Source organism: Macaca nemestrina, chromosome 3 (assembly GCF_043159975.1).
Source record: "Macaca nemestrina isolate mMacNem1 chromosome 3, mMacNem.hap1, whole genome shotgun sequence".
Taxonomy (NCBI): Eukaryota; Metazoa; Chordata; class Mammalia; order Primates; family Cercopithecidae; genus Macaca; species Macaca nemestrina.
Window position 1 is genome coordinate 59,411,554 of NC_092127.1, and position 15,844 is coordinate 59,427,397.

Below are 15,844 nucleotides of genomic sequence, written 5' to 3' on the forward strand. Positions count from 1 at the left end.
AAACAATGAATAAACAACTGTATTTTAATAAAACCAACTAAAATAATGTTCCAGAGTATGTCCAAGGATTAACAAAATTGCTAGGTAGCACAGAAAATGAGAATAACTACATAGATAATAGAAGAAAATACTGGGACTGTATCACATCTCCCAGACAGGATCAGCCAGGAACTAGGAGGATTCTCCCTACAGTGTAAAGGTGACTAAGAGGATCCAAACAACCCTTACCAATATTTTGGACACATACGGTTCTCATCCTCAGGGTCCTTGCAGTTCTCATAGGCACTAAGCCCAGGGAAAAGAGGTCCCAACAGTGCACACCACTGTGCTCCTGCCAGAGAAGGGGCCAGCGCTGTTCCCTGTCCACTGTGCTCCTTGCAGCTACCGTGATACATCGTCTTCAAGCCACAACTATTTCCGGAGGGTTTCTTGCTCTAGGGGCAGGTAGCTGCAGCACTCCTTCATTTCTGAGGCTAAGTCACCACTGAACTGCTCCCATCCAATGACTCCACACTCTCAAGCTGAACTGCCAACAGCTGTTAGCCTTTCCCTATGTGGCTAAGCAGTAGTGGAACCAGTCCACCTGCCCCTCCCTCCCTCCAGCAGGGAAGTTTTGGGAATATACATATACACTCCATCCTGGGCAAAGGGTTATTTGGCAAAATAGCTCTATTCTTTCTCAGTTGTGGCTGTGCCCTGCTCCTAGAGGCCTTAGCTGAAACTGCACACTGCCTCCCCAGGAAACAATGTTTGACGAGCTCTGTATTCCAGGAAAATGGTGCCTGGACTACCCACAACAGTCACACACCCTGGACCTGAACTGAGGTGGCATATCGCCCACTGGGAAATTGGTGCCTTGGTGGAGCTGAAGAGATGTACATCCCAGGGCTGAGCTGACATAGTACTTCATGTCCTATGAAAACAGCACAGTAGCTACACTGAGGCACCCCACGGTACAAGACAAATAACTCTAGTACCCTGTTTCCCTGAAGCTAGACGAGCTCCCTACAGACTGAGCTGGTGAAATATCCCTCTCCCTGGGGAGTGGAGTCATTACTGTACTGCTCCCTGTCCCACAGCACCCAAACAATAGCCATGCTCAGCCACTCTAGGGTATTTGCTGTCACTTTACATGGTCTCACAGAATCTGGAATACTGCAGAGCCCCAGCATCCCACGGTATAGAGTTACCACTATGCAGTGCCTACTATCCAGGATCTGAGGTGACACTGAGCCATATTGGCTCAGGCTCCTGAATTGCAGCCATATCTTCCCTCACAGACTCAAAGTTCCAAAGCACTCCTTATCTGAAGTGGATCCAGGGTTGTGCTCTACCCCCAGGGCTAGAATCAGAGTTATAACCTGAACCCCTGGACTTGAGCTGCTATAGGGTGTATGAGAGTCACAAATCCTGGAGCTGCCGTTAATTTGCACCCCAAGACCTACATGTCACAATAGATTTGTGAGACCCTGAGTCTGGGATCCTGGCCTCATAACTGTTCTGCGCACCTATACCTAGAACCCAGTGTTGTGGCAGCTGCTTGTAGGCCATGTCAGCCCTATTATCAAGAGGCATCCCTCATCTAAGTTTCCTCATTGTAAGAAAAAAAGAATGGAAGGAGCCAAAAAGCCCTTGCCACTGAAAACGTTAACAACCTATTCTGCTACCACAAACGTCTACAGCCTAGGTCGCTGAAATGCCTATAATTATTGCTGATATTGAACATAGCTAAATAAGCTGCATGGAGACTATACTACTGCATCTGCCTGGAAAAAGCCACCATACATTTCCCAATAGAAAGACCCATTTTGAAAGTGAAAGATCCAACTTCACACTAAACTCAAATCCAGGTGAAAGTCTTTTTCTGTTAAAGCCACTCTAGAAAGTTTGGAAGAGGTGATTGTTCCACCAGGTTTACAGAAATCCATGCAAGAACACAGGAAACACAAAAAAGCAAGCAAATATGACACAATCAAAAGAACATAATAACTCTTTATTAATAGACCTTAATAAAAGGAAATCAATTAATTGCAGAAAAAGCAATTCAAAACAGTAATCTTAAGGAAACTCAATGGAATACAAGAAAATACAGGCAGACGATCAACAAAATCAAAAAAACAATTTATGATATGAATGAAAAAGTAAACAAAAAAACAAAAAGTAAACATAGAAGAACCAAACAGAAATTTTGCAGCTAAAGAATCCATTGAATGAACTAAAACTACAGTAGAGGATTTCAACACCAGATTTCATCAAACAGAAGAAAAAGTTTCTAAACATAAAGATAGATGCTTTAAAATTACTTCGTCAAAGGAAAAAAAAATAGGAATAAAAAGAGTGAAGAAAGAGTGAAAGATTTATGTGATATCACTAAGTAAATATATTCACATTATGGGTGTTGCAAAAAGAGGTGAAATAGAAAAAGTCTTAGGAAACCTGTTTAACGGCTGGGCACGGTGGCTCACGCCTGTAATCTCAGCCCTTTGGGAGGCAGAGTTGGGTAGATCATGAGCTCAGGAGTTCAAGACCAGCCTGGCCAACATGGTGAAACCCAATCTCTACTAAAAATACAAAAATTAGCTGGGTCTAGTGGCAGGTGCCTGTAATCCCAGCTAGTCAGGAGGCTGAGGTAGGAGAAATGCTTGAACCTCGGGGGGCAGAGGTTGCAGTGAGCTGACATTGTGCCATTGCACTCCAGGCTGGGTAATAAGAGTGAAACACCGTCTCAAAAAATGAAAGACGGCCGGGCGCGGTGGCTCAAGCCTGTAATCTCAGCACTTTGGGAGGCCGAGACGGGCGGATCACGAGGTCAGGAGATCGAGACCATCCTGGCTAACATGGTGAAACCCCGTCTCTACTAAAAAATACAAAAAACTAGCCGGGCGAGGTGGCGGGCGCCTGTAGTCCCAGCTACTGGGGAGGCTGAGGCAGGAGAATGGCGTAAACCTGGGAGGCGGAGCTTGCAGTGAGCTGAGATCTGGCCACTGCACTCCAGCCTGGGTGACAGAGCGAGACTCCATCTCAAAAGAAAAAAAAAAAAAAAAGATATTCCCAACAAATGACAACCAAAGGTTAAAAGGAGTAGCTATTCTTAGATCAGATATTACAAAATCTAAATCAAAACTATGAAAGAAAAAAGTAAATGAAAGATATTATATAATGATAAAGGGATCAATTCAATAAGAGGGTATAACAATTATAAATATATATGCACCCAGCACTACAGCACCCAGATATAAAAAGAAAATATTTTTTGATCTCATGGAGTATATAGGCTCCAATGCAGACATATTGGGGAACTTTAACACCTCAGTCTCAGAACTGATCAGATCATCTAGATAGAAACTTACAAAAGAAACATTGGATTTAAACTGCACTTTATACCAAATGAAGCGAACAAACATTTACAGAACATTACATCAAACTGCTGCAGAATGCACATTCTTTTCATCAGCACATGGAGCATGCTCCAAGATAGACCAAATGCTAAGCCATAAAGTAAGTCTCAAAAAACCTAAAAGAAATGAAATTATATCTAGTAGGTTTTAAAAATTACAATGGAATACAACTAGAAATCACTACTAATAAGTAATTTTCAAACTGCATAAATACCTGGAAATTAAACAGCATGCCCTTGAACGGTTAATGGATTAAGGAAGAAATTAATAAGAAAATTATAAAAATATATTCAAACAAAAACATGTACACAACACACCAAAATCTAAGAAATACATCAAAAACAGTATTAAAAGGGCAGTTTATAGCAATAAATGCCAACAACAAAAAATAGAAAGATTCCACATAAACTATCTAGTGATGCCTCTCATGAAACCAGAAAAGCAAAAACAAACCAAATTCAAAATTAGTAGAAGAAAAGAAATAATAAAGATCAATGTAGAAATAAAATTGAGACAAAAATACAATGGATCAACAAAACAAAGTGTTTGTTTTTTTTTAAAAAAAGATAAACAAAATCAACAAAACATTAGCCAGACTAATTAAGAAAGAAGAGGAGATCCAAACAAAAAAAAATATGGAAACAAAAAAGGGGGGAGGCATTACGAATGATGCCGAAATACAAAATGTCATTAGAGATTATTTTGAACAAATCTATTTCAAGTAATTGGAAAACCTAACAGAAATAAAAAAAAAAAAATCCTGGACACGCACAACCTACTAAGATTGAACCAAGAAGAAATAGAAAACCCAAAAAGGTAAATTTTAGGTAAAAAGATTGAATCACTATAAAAAGTTTATCATGCAAGGAAAGCTCAGGACCTGATGATTTCACTGCTGAATTCTATCAAACATTTAAAAAAGAACTTACATCAATTCTTCTCAAAGTCTTCCAGAATATTAAAGGGGAGGAAATCCTTTCAAACTCATTCTGTGAGGCCAACATCACCGTGTTCACTAAACCAGAAAAGAACACAACAAAAAAGAAAACTTTTTTGTTGAACATAGATGCAAAAATCTCTAACAAAATATTAGCAAACAAAATCCAAGAGTACATTAAAAAGATTATTCACCATGATCAAGTGAATTTATTTGGGGATGCAAGAATGATTCAACATCCATAAATCAACAAATGTTAAACAACACATCAACTAAATAAAGGACAAAAAATGATCATCTCAATAAATGCATAAGAAAGTATTTTATAAATTCAAAATCCCTTCGTTAAAAAACTCTCAACAAACCATGTATAGAAGGAACATATCTCAACACAATGAAGACCATGTAAGACAAACTCACAGCTAACATTGTACTGAATGGTGAGATACTGAAAGCTTTTCCTCCAAGAACTTGAAAAAGACCTCCAAGGCAACGATCAACACTTTCACCACTCTCATTTAACATAGTACTGGAAGTCCCAATCAGAACAATTCGTCAAGGGAAAAAAATAAAGAGCATCCATTTGGAAAGGTGGAGCTCAAAATATAATCCTCCACCTTTCCAAATAGATGTTCTTTAGTCCCTTCCCTTTTCTTTTCCAAAATATGTTTGCAGAAAATATGATCTTATAAATAAAAAAACCCAAAATGTCATCCAAAACTGTTAGAACTAATATGCATATTTAATAAAGTTACAGGACACAAAATTATCATACAAAAGTCAGTAGCATTTTTATACACCAATAATGATCCAGCAGAAAAAGAAATCAAGAAGGTGATCCCATTTACAATAGATACAAGAAAAGGATTTAAATACCTAGAAATGAATTCAACCAATGAGGTAAAAGATTCTACAAAGTAAACTATAAAATACCGTTGAAAGGATTTCTAGAAGTCACAAAAATAATGGAAGTGCATCCCATCTTCATACATTGGAAGAGTTAATATTGTGAAAATGACTTACTACCAAAAATGATCTGCAGATTCAATGCAATCCCTGTCAAAATACCAACAACATTCTTCACAGACAAAAAAAAAAAAATCCTAAAATTTATATAAAACCACATAATACTCCAATAGAAAAAACAGTCCTGAGCAAAAAGAACAAATACGAAAGCATTTCCTCACCTGACTTCAAAATATACTACAAAGCCATAGTAATCAAAATAGTTTAGTACTGGCATATAAACAGACAAATAAATCAATGGAACAGAATAGACGGCCCAGATATAAATCTTTGTTTTTTTAGCCAACTGACTTTCAACAAAGGTACCAAAAAAATTAGTGTGAAAAAGACAGTCTCTTGAATAAATGGTGGTAGAAAAACTGGATAACTACATGCAGAAGAATGAAACTAAAGCCCTCTATGTCACCATAAACAAATTTCAAATCAAAATGAACACTTAAATGTAAGCCTCAAAACTATGAACTACTAAAAGTAAACACTGGAAAATACTTTCAGTTTATTGGTCTGGGCAAAGAATTTTAAGTAACACCTCCACAGTACAAGGAATACAAACAGAAATAGACAAATAAAATTACATCAAGCTATGAAGCTTCTGCACAGCAAAATAAATAATCAATGAAGTGCAAAGACAACTTACCGAATAGGAGAAAATATTTGCAAACTATCCACTCAACAAAGTTTTAAAAACCAGAATATGTAGGAACTCAACGCAAAAGAAAAAAAAAAAAAAAAAAAAAAGGTTGGGTGCAGTGGCTCATGCCTATAATTCCAGCACTTTGTGAAGCCAAGGCGAGTGGATTGCTTGAACCCAGGAGTTCAAGATCAGCCAGGGCAATATGATGAATCCTTATCTCTACAAAACAATACAAAAATTATCTGGGCATTGTGGCATGTGCCTGTAATCTCAGCTACCTGGGAGGCTGAGGAAGGAGGATCCCTTGAGCCTGGGAGGTCAAGGATGCAGTAAACTGCAATTATGCCACTGCACTCCAGCCTGGGCAAAGGAACAGATCTTGTCTCAAACAAAAAGAACACCACAAACCAAATAATGTTATTTTTAAATAGGCAAATAATATGAATAGACATTTCTTAGAAGAATACATACAAAGGACCAACAGGCATATGAAAAAATACTTAACATCACTAATCATCAGGGATATACAAATTCTAACCACAATGAGACATTGTCTCATCCCAGTTAAAATGGCTATTATTAAAAAGACAAAAATTAATATATGCTGGAAAGTATGCACAGAAAGGAGAACTCTAGTAGACTGCTGGTGGGATGTAAATTATTACAGACACTATGGAAAACAGTATAGGGGTTCTTCAAAAAACTAAAAATAGATATACAATATGATACAGCAATCTCACTACCGGATATTTATCCAAAATAATGGAAATCATTCTATCGAAAGATACCTGCATGCCATGTTTACTGCAGCACTATTCACAATAGCCAAGACATGAAATTAACCTAAGTGTCCTTCAATGGATGAATGAGGAAATGTGCTATATATGCATAACAAAATATTATTAAACCATAAAAACAGTGATATTCTATCATTTGCATCGACATGGATGAAACTGAAGGTCATTATTTAATGTAAAATGAGCCAGACACAGAAAAAAACAAATATTGCATGTTCTCATTTATATGCAGGAATTTTAAAAAGTTGATTTCATGAAGGTAGTGAGTAGAACGATGGTTACCCATAGCTGGAAACATTGGTGGGGGGTGTGCGGAGTGGAAAGAGTGATAAATGTTGTTTAACAAGTAAAACATACAGTTAGATAGAAAGAATAAATTCTAGCATTTCATAGAACAGTAGGGTGACTATAGTTAAGAATTGTTTATTATGCATTTCAAAATAGCTGGAAGAGAAAATTTGAAATGTTTTCAACACAAATGATCAATATTTGAAGCAGTGAATATCATATTTATCCTGATTTGATCAATATACATTGTGAGTGTACCAAAATATCATGTATACTTATAAATATATACAACTATTTTGTATCAAAACAAGAAAATTGTTAGTAAATTAGTACAAGATATAAATTCACAGCATGAAATATATAACTAAGTTAATAAGAGAACAATCAAATAGAAGCACTTTTTTTTTTTTTCACAAGGAAGTCCAAGTTTGTGTGGTATGTAGTTCTGCTTTTCAGAAGCATCAGGGATCAAAATATTTCTATTTTATAATATGTCATCCCTTTCTTATGAGGTCTACAACAGACGACCACCACATCTGTCAATGAACATGCAGGTAGGAGAAAGGGTAAAATGAGAGAAGTCGTATCCATCTACTTTAAGGCATAACAAAGAGGTTAAGTATATCACTTTTTCTCTCATCCCATTGTACCAGAAAAGTGAGTGTGCTTGACCAGATTTTGAAGGTGCATAATAATTGTTAGTAGCAAAATATTTTATGAAGAAAAACTGTCATTTTCAGGACAACATCTTAATGAGGAGCATTAGAAGGAAGCTTGCTTGTGAGAACGGAGTAGCAGGAGAAATGACTCCAAAAAAGCAATTACATTGATGGGCACTACTAGTGACAGGGCATTTCAGGATGGGAAGAATAGGAAAGCTGAAAGAGATTCACTGCGCCACATAAAAAGAAAAGGATAAAAAGATTTTTTTTAACACAAGAAAATCAGGCATTCAGTATTAACCAGCCTGTGTCCTTATGTTATAATTTATGGCTTCTATCTCTTCAGAAATGTTGAACAATTTCACAAAAGACTCATATGTTTAGGCTTTTGGAGGGAATTAAAGGAAAGGGCTGAGTCCATATTTGGGTTGACACAGCAGTAAACATAAAGCAACAGCTGCAAGATGCATAAGTGGAGACAGAAACACAGAAGTAGCAAGAAGTAATCAAAAATATGACAAAAAGATGACAGTTTGAGAAATTTATAGAATTTCTAGGAAAGACTTTAGGTTTTTCCATAGAAAAGAACATGGAATAGAAATTAATTAATTTGTAAATTAATATAAGTTAATAAGAGAACAATCAAATAGAAGTTCAGTATATCTTAACCTAGATCCTAATGGGTGGACAAACCCTGCTGATAGGCGATTTACAAATCTTATGACACTTTTAGAGTTGAAGGCACTATGAATTTCTTGCCAAGCAATGTGAGTAGGGAAGAAAAATAAGTTCTTTAATTCTAGCTCATCAGAAATCAACCAGAAGAACAAATTCAAATTATATAATTATTTCAGCAATGTAGCAAAATCAGCGTATTATTTAATAGAAAACAGAGTTTCAGAGTTGTTAAGTACATTAACTAAGATTCTGTAACAGAGTTAAGAACAGAATTTCAGGTCTGTGTCACTTGTTTATATGTCCTTTCCATAGTGTTAAAGCCCTCTGACCATAAAGTCTTCTTAGGTGTTTACATTTATTAATTAACATCTGCTTGCCGGTCATTATTTTTCTTCATGCAAAATTATCCTGAAGTTTTTAAACTAAAGAAACTAATTAATTATTAGTTATTAGCTGTATTAATGACATTATTTTTCATAGAAAATAAATTACCCATATATATGTTGTATCTGTGTATATATCTGTGTGTACATATATGTGTAAATACATGCATGTGTATGTATACATGTATACATGCTCTCTTTCAGTTAACCATCCATCATTCATTCTTTCATTCAACCAAAAAATATTGAACACCAATTACAGGTCTAAGCACTGTTCTAGATACCAGAAAAACAAGAGTAAATGGAACAAACAGATATATTCTTCATGTATGGTACATTCTTTTTAGGAACAGCAAGCAATAAATCCACTCTTCAGAAGTCATTTATTTCTAAAGCATTTATTTGGTAGCACCTTATCAATACTATAGGCATAGCATCCAACATTTATTTAATATTTAATCATTTTTGAAGACTACTTGCAGTGCTCTCAGTCCTTAATTTACTCTTCATTATAACTCTCTGAGGTTAGTACTTTTCTCAGTTTTACAAATGAAGGCATTGAAGCACAGAAAATTGAAATAACTTGCTCAAGGTTACATGGCAAATAAGTGGCAGAGCCGGGAATGAAAACCAGAGGATCTGATTCTAGCACATGTTTATAATCACTATATATGACCTCTGTTTCTCTCCTTTGCAGAATGATGGAAAATACAGATATAGAATATTTCCTGATGGTACCTTCCTTTATGCATGTATAATCTTATTTTTCTCTTGAAGTTATCATCCTTGTTTTGGTGTATGTACATATTTAATACCAACCATTTATACATACATGTGTTTATACAATGAAGTTATTAATAAAACTGAATGTGAGAAAGTGTGATCACTCAGTATTCTTAGACAGAAGCAAAAGTGTTGACATATCAACAAAGGAAAACACTCCTCTTTATTACCAGAAGGTGTATTTTCTCCTGCTTTAGTGAAAAATGAACAGCCTGAAAACACTTGGCTAGATGAGCCTAAAAGCAATCATCCACTACTGCTCTTTTTAAAATGAAATATTCAGTACAGCAAGATAAAATAAGGGGCCATGAAAAGGGGTTTGGGAACATAAAACCAGAAGGTAGATTCTGTTGCAGCATTTCAAAAGATCTCCCCTGCAGGCCTGCCAGTGGTGATGAAGCTGGAAGTGAGAGTTGCAGTAATCAGTCTCAGTACAGCTGCAAACAGAAGATATATATATAGTAGTTTGGATTACAAGAGAAAAATAAATTAGATGTGTGTATCAATAACAACCTCTATTTGCACTTGGTAATTAATTGTTCAAATAATACATTCGGAAAAACCAAAAACTTTGTTAAACTTTAAGGAGTGATTTCTACCTAGTTTAGCTGTAGATTTATATTATGCTCTTTCCAAAAATGCACTTAGGTTTATTTAAGACCTCTTTATTTTGGAATGGATGGATATTTCAAAATACCTTACATAGTAGACTTTCTAAAAATTGTGAAATAATAGATGAATAAAAATAAGGGAGATAAATGTCTTATACTTCTCCATCAGACAACAGAGAAATACAGGTATAATTTTCTGAATTAATTTCTAAAAATAAACATAATTTTAATGTATTTGGAGAATATGCCTTTCTATTGCTCTTTGAATCCTATGAGAAAATAGCATTTCTCATAGGGAATCCTACGAGAAAAGGCAATAAGTAAGCACAGTGTGAGTTCAGTCTTACTATGGGAATACTGAGCATCAAAAGGTAAAAACAGTCAAAATCTTCAATATTCCCTTTGCCCATATTTTTCTAATTCATATTTCAGTCAAAATTAATTTAAAAATAGATTCATTAATCTGTATTCTCAATTTGTTTTCTTTAATTTCTTTTTTTTCTTTTGAGACAGAGTTTCCCTCTGTTGCCAGGCTGGAGTGCAGTGGCGTGATAGCTCACCGCAACCTCTGCCTCCTGGGCTCAAGTGATTCTCCTTCCTCAGTCTCCTGAGAAGCTGGGACTACAGGCGTGCACAATGCCCAGCAAATTTTTGTATTTTTACTAGAGACAGGGTTTCACCTTGTTGGTCAGGATAGTCTCGATCTCTTGATTTCATGATCATCCTGACTTGGCCACCCAAAGTGCTGGGATTACTGGCATAAGCCACCATGCCCAGACCTTTAATTTGTTATATTGGGTTTATAAGGCACATAGATTAACTGATTAAACTGTGTGTAGCACACTGAAATAACTTATTCCTGTTCCAAAGCCTCAAAGGAGAAAGGCCAGATATTGCTCCTTCCTTGCCTCTCTAAGTCACTCTACTCTTCTCAGTATTTGCAGTCCTTTGGGTCTGAAGCAAAAGCCTCATGGTTTAATACACATGGCAGGGAATACCGAAGGCATACTCTCTACTCACTTAGACTCATTAATTTTCAATTCACCTCCTATCAACAAATATTTCAATATATCCTAAATAAAGGGTAAGTAAGACTATACAAAATTGAATAGAATATACCACTGATTGTATTTAGAATTTTTTTTTTTACTAAATTAACTTCCATCTTTTCATTCATTACTTCTGGGTACACTGCAATGGTGATGACTATCATGTGTCCTAGAGCCACAGAGGCATATGCATGTGTGATCAGTAGAGAAATTGAACCTAATATTCTCAACGATTTTTCTCTAAACCATTTTACCTAAGCTTTCTAGAACTTCCCTTTAATTCTCTCTTTCTTTTTCTCTTTGTAAAAGCAGGAAGCCAATCGGTGTTGTTGGTTATGAATTAGGTAGCAATTGACTGATTAGTTTCAATTGGTTATAATGAGTAAAAGTTACAGGAAAATTACTTGCCCTTTCCATGCTTTCTGAGAACACACTGAAGTAAATCAAGTTCAGTTTTGAGAATCAAAATGAATCAAGAAAAACAACAAATTTAAGGAGCTGTGAGAAAGCTCTATTAGGATTGAGCAAAATACAGGAACTGGCCTAGGGTATCTATAACCACTAAAAGGGCATTCAATTTATAAATTCCACCCTGATTTAGGCTGCTTTCCAGAGTTGAAATAAAAAGTTATATCAATCACTTATATCAATTCTAACTAAATAATTTTAATTTTCTTTGTGTATTGATTAGATTTATGGAAAAATTATTCAACTGCCACATTTCTTCTACATATACAATCTAAAATGATAAAAATAATTTATTTTAGCTCACAGTTGCACTGCATAAGTTGTATATTATTTAAAATGTTTTCTCATATGTTCCCAAAAGTGATATAGATGTGAATAATGCATAAATAAGTCTGTAAATTATGTATATAATTTCTAATTATTTTATTTTGAAAAGGGGAAAAAATTTTGACCCACCTTCTTTACTTTTTCTTTCTAGGCTAGATAGTATATTGGTTCAATTAATGGTTATATATTTTAATTTAGCCTGGCTTTGTCACTTAAAAACTTATTGAGATTCAAAACCTCTGCTTTCTCATAGGAAAACATCAAAATTATCTTTAAGGTTTTTTGAGGTTTAAATAAAAAAATACCTATAGAATGGAAAGAGTAGTGTTCTTTCTGAGTGATCAACTAAATTATTAAGTAGTTACAAAACACAAACATATAAGTAAAATAAATGGGAAAAAGATCAAGTGATAACAACAAATACCCTCTACTACAAAATACATTTTTTCTTTGTCATCTGAGCTGAGAGAATATGAATACTCACTCTCTCTCTGTCTCTCTCTCTCTTTCTCTCTCCACAAAATAAAACTATCAATCCACCAACACATTTCTATATTTGGATGCAGACATGCTTTGGTTTGCTTATAGCAAAACATTTTCTATGTAAATGAATTGCTTCTTCTGAATCTGTATTCTTGTCAAATGTATATCTCAGACAAAATAGCTAGAATTCAGTCGATAATAGCACATTATCTCAAAGGCCCGACCTTCATTAAGAACAATGCAGAACATCATTAAAATGTGTGAAGAGTAATTTAAAATATAACTTTTTGATATAATAATAAGAATTTGTCATATTTATAACAAGTAAAGACTCAGTAACCAGAAAAATAAATGTATTTCTAATCATTCCATATATAACCACAAAAGATTTTTTTTTTTGTAATAATTAGAGTTTGAGAAATTGAAGGTAGGAGAAAAGTAGAAAGATTTGGAAAACATCTACTTTCATTTTAGAGTGATAGATTTTTAAAACATAAAATTGAAATCTTTATCTTTTCTACTTATTTTGTTCCCAGAGAAAGCTTAACTGCTTTCTAGCTTTCCAATTTGGGTTCCTATTTCAGTACCTTGGTGTTAATATTTGAAAGATCATCCCACATTTTTATGCATTACAAAAATTAAAGCCACTTGAAACGAAATAGCATATTTCAGGGCTTGAAATGTAGCTTAGTTCCATCATTAGGTATCTGCTGCACAACTTGAAATTTTACATTCTATGCCACTTCACCAACATTTCTAGAAACTTTTAGAAACAGAAATACCAGAGGAGAGGACTCAGTGCTATTAGAGAAGTTTAGTGATTCAAAGAGATGCTATGGAAAACAACATCCAAATGACTCAGAATTAATTTTCCCCTGCTGGGAGATTGCAACTTATGCTTTTCCCCGGGGAAAATTGCATTACCCACAAGTAGTACTTCCAACTGGGCTTCTTCTGTGTATTTTTGCTATTGAACAAACACTGGGAAACGGCAGGGGCACATCTACATGTACTTTACAGTAGTTCTCTGTGGCTGTTATGTCTCCCTAGCAGCTTTTTCCTACCTGACTTTTTACAGCCCCTCCAGACCTCAGGAGTAAGAATGTGAACTGGGCAAGACTAGCAACTGTCCTCCTTCAATTTCTAAAGTTGCAATAAGCAGGAAAGTCTGACTTTGCTTCATGACCCCGTGACCCTGTGAACAGGACACTAGACTAACCTGTTTCTATCCATTTAACAAATGTTGTTTGTGTCCACACCATGAGCCAGGACCCATTCTACATCCTAAGGACTGAGCAATTAACATGGCAGTTGTCTTGGAGCTATGATCTCTGATCTCAGTCATGAGGAAAAGATGATAAAATGAAAGTAGCCCAAATGAAGAAACACTTTAGGTGATATTTGTGACCTATCTTATTAAGTCCTCCAAAATTTGTATCTTATGTTCCAACTCCTATTTGTCCTATACTGAGTTTCAACAAGTTTGCATGCAATAATATCTTGTAGACACAAATTTCCAAAAAAAAAATTAAGAGTTCACTACTATTAGAGGTATTACAAATTATAAACTTATATGGCTATTAAATTCTTCACTCTTCTATTAGTTCTCTCAATTTGTATTATGAGAAAATGTACTACTTTTGCTACTTGCCAAAATGAAAAAAAATTGTTTATTACCCAATTTTTAATTATTGGAAGAAATTGAGAATTAAGCTAAATGAGCAATGTTAGTTAGAAAAAATGATTGACATCATCAGCTTCTGTTTTAAATATATCTGCAAATCAGGAAATATTTTCTAAAATCACAGAAATATATTTACATATTTCCTTCTCTGACATGCAAAAGTGAGATAAGGTTTTGACTATATGTTCAATATATTAAAAGATAAAATAAACACTATACTAGCAGCTGAATATTCATAGAAAATAATGACAAGGTCAAATTATATCAAACAAAAAATATTTTGAGTCCCTTCTTCTACATAGAGTGCTCCGTGAATTATTTTCAGCTGTTTATAATAACCTAAGAAAATGTCACCTTTTCCAAGGATCTAACAATCTATTGGGGAAACCAGATAGTTAACAACAAAATGAACCAAAAGGACTTAAATTAACAGTTCAAGAAAACAGAAATATTTTTCTGTAAAACACATATTTAATTACAGCATTAATTTTAGCAGTAAATGATTAGGTATTTTGCAAAACTTTTTCACAAGTTTTTTTTCGGTTACTCTACATTTTAATACATGCTCTTTCTATTGATTATATAATGATTAAATCTAACCTGTAACATTTACAATACAACATTCGCTTATTGCTGAATTAGCCAAAGATTTCTAGATTTGTGTATTTTTTCCATACATATGTACTTCTGTGTGTAATAACCTTTCCATATGGGTGTATGCACCTTTTCCATATAGAATAGGGGGATAATCAATAAATGTATCTTTTTTTTCAACTTAACCCCTTTAAATTTGAATGTTTAGTTTGAGCATTCAGAAGCATTTGGGTTGCCTGAGAAGACAGGTAAGGGTGTCTTCCATGCTTTTGAATGCCAAGGAGCAAAAGATATCCTAAACACAGTCACTTGAGTTTTAAGGCAATAAGAAATGAGATTAGGAAAATTTGTTGTTGGTAATCTAGCACAATATGAAAAGATATGCTAAAATTTGGGGGGTTTATCTCTAGAAAACAGAAAACCACTAAGGGTTCTTTTAAAAAAGAAGAAAGAAAATGTAATATTTTAAGGATATTTACTCAAGAGGGTCTCTCTAAAATGAAGAAATTTATAGGCAGTGAAATCATTAAAGAAGTTATTTAAACAGTAGAATTTTGATGCGATAAAGAGAAAACTAATTGAGAGATGAGTAAACGTATATGGGAAGTAAATAGGATAAACAATCTACCCTAATCATTCTGCTTATTATCACATATTATCAAAGAGGACACAAAAATTTCAACATTCAAATGAAACAAAATGATACAATAAATATGCAAAAGTATATATTTATAATGACTTTAAGTTACATCAACCTACTTGTATATATGTTTAAGATTTTGTTTGCATAACAAATCTTAAAATTGAATTTATCCATATTTTGTATAAAATTTAACATATTGCAGTAAATAATAATAATTAACTAATATTGACATCAAGAAAGCAATTCTTCACACAAAGTGTATCCATAATTCAATTACCTTTCACATTTCGTGTTTCATGTCAACATAATTCAAGTGTTTGTTCTTTGCTTAAAAAATTTCCCAAAGTTCTTACATATGAGGTTAGTAGTGAGCAGTTAAATATGTTGATTTACTTTTTT